General features: G+C 49.3%; 1 long non-coding RNA gene across 1 annotated transcript; it reads right to left on the bottom strand.

Annotated features, from left to right (window-relative positions):
- Nucleotides 1–2,161: 2,161 nt before the first annotated feature.
- On the bottom strand, nucleotides 2,162–3,222 carry LOC131926292 (uncharacterized). The gene is made up of 2 exons (XR_009383469.1): nucleotides 3,163–3,222; nucleotides 2,162–2,429 (listed from the first exon to the last, which is right to left on the bottom strand). It is a non-coding gene; the product is annotated as an uncharacterized LOC131926292 (long non-coding RNA).
- Nucleotides 3,223–4,356: the final 1,134 nt, after the last annotated feature.

Here is a 4,356-nt window from a genome sequence, read left to right as displayed (position 1 = left end):
CCAACTGAGCTATATGCCCAGCCCGCATCTCCATTTCTGAACGCATGTCACATGTCACCACATGAGCCCTGGTCTTCCCTTGGTTATGAAGCCCCCTCCTCTTTCGCATCCAGCTCTTTGCCTCCCAGTGTCCCTGGTGACGGCACCACAGGCTTTCCCTTGGCTCCTTCCCAGCCTGTTGAGCTGAGAGAGATGCCTTGGATTTATTAAAATCAGCCCCATACTGGAACCAGATGTCCTCCACAAAAGAGGCCGCTGCCATGAGTGATGATCTCTGCTCAGCTTCCCCGATTCCCTGTCTATTCTAATCTCATCCCTGGTTCAGCCACTGCTCTGCCTCTCCTCCCAAACCAAGCATGAGGTTATGCATTTGCGTAGACTTCTGAGTCTCAGTGTTTGCTGGGCTGTTCTTCCCAAGCCTTCTCTATGGAAATGTGAGAGGACTCTGGGATACCAAGGTCCTGGTGGGTGTGGGCCAAACCTCCTAGGAGGCCAGAGGGCGGGTGCCAACCTTGTACAGGAGAGCTGGTGGGGTCAACTTTCTTTGAGGCTGAGTGGGCAAAGGAGTAGGGTAAAGTCCACCCAATTGTAGTAGTAATCGTAACGGTAATTGGCCAGAATAGTGCAAGAAATGGTAAGGAATGTCAACTGGGCAGCATGGTGCAAAGACCTCCATGTGGGCACATTCACAGCTTCCTCTCACCCCATGAGACTATTGGGCTTCGTCAGTATTGCCTCTAGTTTGTATTTCAGCTGAAGCCTTGGGAGGTCTCAGCTGTTCGAGGATGGCTTTGAACCTGGACAGTCAGGCCCTGGAGTTACACACTCTTATATTTTCCCCCCTCTTAAAAAACCAAGTGGCTGTTGAAACAGATCTCACTCTAAAGCCCACCCTGCCTTGGAACACTCTAAGTAGCCCAGGATAGCCTCAGACTTGCAGTGATCCTCCTGCCTCAGCATAAGCCATAATGTATGTATGTATGTATGTATATGTATGTACGTCCCCAACAGAGTCTCATTTCATTCTCTTTAAAACAAGGTCTCAAAGGGTTGGAGCAATGGCTTAGTGGTTAAGCACTTTATCCTCTGCTGGAGGACCTGAGTTCAGTTCCCCATACCCGTTAGGTGCCTCACAACTGCCTATAACTCCAGCTCCAAGGGATCCAAGGCCCTCTTCTGGCCTCAGTGGAACCTGCACACCTGTGGCATACATTCATATAGATACATACACATAGACATAAATAAAAATAAGTCTTTGAGCCAGGTGGTGGTGCACGCCTTTATTCCTAGCACTGGGGAGGCAGAGGCAGGCAGATCTCTGAGTTTGAGGCCGGCCTGGTCTACAGAGCAAGTTCCAGGACAGCCAGGACTGTTACACAGAGAAACCCTGTCTCAAAAAATGAAACAAACGAATAAAAATCTTTCAAGTTTTTATGCACAATGGTTTTAATGGCTGCAGAGAATCCATCATGTGGAAAACCATAATTCACTTACCCATCCTATTATTCAACACATGGTCAGGCCCCAATTTCCCACCATTATAAATCTTTAATGTTCCACAACACATCTTAGTGCAAATTCCTGTAACCAGATCTACTGGAGAGCTTGGAACACTCTTGTTTTCAAACTGTCCTTCAAATTCTCCTATCAGGGTGTGTGTGTGTGTGTGTGTGTGTGTGTGTGTGTGTGTGTGTGTGTGTTTTTCTCCACTCCTGGGAGTTACTTTTTTGCTTTGTTTTGTTTTTCGAGACAGGATTTCTCCGTGTAGCCCTGGCTGTCCTAGAACTCGCTCTGTAGACCAGGCTGGCCTTGAACTCAGAGATCTGCCTGCCTCTGCCTCCTGAGTGCTGGGACTAATGGCATGTGCTACTATGTCCAGCTAAATCTTTGCCAATTTAAGAGGCCAGGGTAGTCTGACTTTACCTTTCTAATCTGTGCTTGGTTTCAGCTCTATTCCCACGCTCGTTTCCGACTTGGGATAGGAGGAACTGCATCTCGGGTTCTTCTCATGTCCCCCCTCCCATTTTGCTCTGGCTGGTTGGCATCAAAGCCAAATTCCAAGCACAGCCTCCCAGGGCCACTGTCTGTTCATTGGTTGGCCGGGATCTAAACAGGACTGTTCACAGAGGCAGATGTCCACAGGGAATCCACACAGCCAGAATGATGAACAAACGCTTTTAATTGTCCCATCACCAAGGACAGGAACTGTATCTAGGGCACTGACACATCCATGCCCCCCTCCAAGATGCAGCACAGCTATTCTGAGGGCAAGCTTGGGGACAGAAAGACCGGGGTTTGCAGCGGGCTTCCATACCACCTCGCTCCTCCTACCAAGCTGTAGCGTCCTCGTCAGTGAAACAGGTTTGTCCAGTGTCTGCTTGACAGGATGTGAGACCCTGGGCACGTTGATGTGGGTCAGATCTGAGGTCCTGGAGGGTTTTGAGAGATGTACATTGAGTAGAAAATAATATTACAAACACAGCTTTCTTGAAACATTCACTAAGACACAGCTGATCCTGTCATTGGCGAGAAGAAAAATCATGAGTGGTTCTAACCCTCTTCCTTCCCCACCTCTGGCCGGGTTCCTAGTGAAATAATGGGCCGACGTTTCTGAACACTTGTACATGACAACTTGCACGTGACATCCGCATCTCATCCTTACCATGACCCTGTGAAGCAGACACCACCCATGGCCCTATCCTGTCGTACAGATGAAAAAGCGCCACCAAGACAGGCTGAGAGCTCTGCTTAAGGTTGCCACCTTGCAGGTGGCTCAAGATTCCCCACTCACATCCCTCAGGAGCCACTACCACAGGCAGACCTGAGTGGTGCAGTGTGGAGAGCAGGACAGAGTGGGTGAGCTGCCCCTGAGGTCACCCACTTCACACTCAACAGCCCATCCAGTATACTAGGGAGGGACTGATAGAGACTTGGACAGTGAGCTTTGCTGTTCCCTGTTTGGGACCTTATTTGTGTAGATGATTATACATGAAGATCCTATTGATATTGGTGAATTTCCCGCACTGGGTAATCTGATACGGGACCTCTGTTCCTATGGACACACTGGGAACTCAGGAGCCAGGGCTGTGCCTCCTCCCCTGTGTCCCTGAGGCTGGTGTGGGTTCTGCATTCAGCAGGCTCCCAGTCAGGATTTGTGAGTACCTGCTGCTTCCTGCTTTGGTTCCGAGGAAATGGGGAGCTCCTTTAAGGATGATAATGTTCTAGAACCAGTGTTGAGAATGGTCCATTATGAATGGCATGGATATCATGACAAGTAAATCTCATATGGCACACATTTTATCACGATGAAAGAAAGACACAGGAAGTTCTCCCAAGTGCCTCTTGGTCTCCATCACATCCATTCATTCATTTTTTTTTAATCATTCATTCACCCACTCCTTGACTGGTCAGGCATAGAGTGGACACTGAGGAAGAATGATATGTCAAGTGCAGTCCCCTCTGGGATTCCTGCCTCCATGGGCAAGTCCTGACGTATGTCATTTCAACTGTCCCAACATAATCAGGAAGCTGTGGGCTTTAGACCAAGGTGGAAGTGGCTTCCTGGCAGGTCTCCAGGGCAGGGAGAGGCTGTGCAGGGTGAGGTGCTCTGAACAAGCCAATTCAATGCAGCATCTTCCCTCTCTACACAGAGACAGAGGCAGACGGCACTTTTCCCTGGACGGGAAACTGCTTCAGATCAACACCCAGTCAAGAGAAAAGAGAGCATTTTAAAAAGTTGAAGTAGACATGGAGTCAATGGACATGTCTCAGAGGAAGAAGAAATGTGCCCCTCCCTCCTCACATATTGGCTCTGAGGGTGGCAGTCAGTGGACATCCGGGCTCTGTGTTTACAGCCCAGTCGTGGTTTTCAGTAATTACCTGCAGGGCAGGCATTCAGGCCTTTCCCACCCCGTGTGTGTGTGTGTGTGTGTGTGTGTGTGTGTGTGTGTGTGTGTGTGTGATGTGATGTGATGTGTGTGATTGTGTCTGTATTTGCATGTGTGTGAGCATAAGTGTGCACATGCACACACTTGCAAGAGTGCTCTTGAAAGGCTGGGGCTGTCCTGGGGGGGGTGTTCTTTTCAGCCTGAACCCCTCCCTGTCATCATTCTCCTGTACCCTCCCACCCACTTCCTTTCTCCCTTCCTGAGGCCTCTCCTGCTGAGGCTTTATAATTGTTCTTAGAATATGCTGTAAAGCCAAGGTCAGCAAAGGAGTAGGTGGTGATAGCCCGCTCCTGAGAACGTGCTCACTGTTAGTAACCTGCTCAGCTGTTTCAGTGAGGGCTTCTTTAAGGGCTATCTCAGACACCAGTTTCTCTAAAATAGCACCCTGACATGTTTATGCCCAGCCTAC

The sequence above is a fragment of the Peromyscus eremicus genome, chromosome 16_21 (assembly GCF_949786415.1).
Source record: "Peromyscus eremicus chromosome 16_21, PerEre_H2_v1, whole genome shotgun sequence".
Lineage (NCBI taxonomy): Eukaryota > Metazoa > Chordata > Mammalia > Rodentia > Cricetidae > Peromyscus > Peromyscus eremicus.
This window is presented reverse-complemented; position numbering and strand designations above follow the sequence as displayed.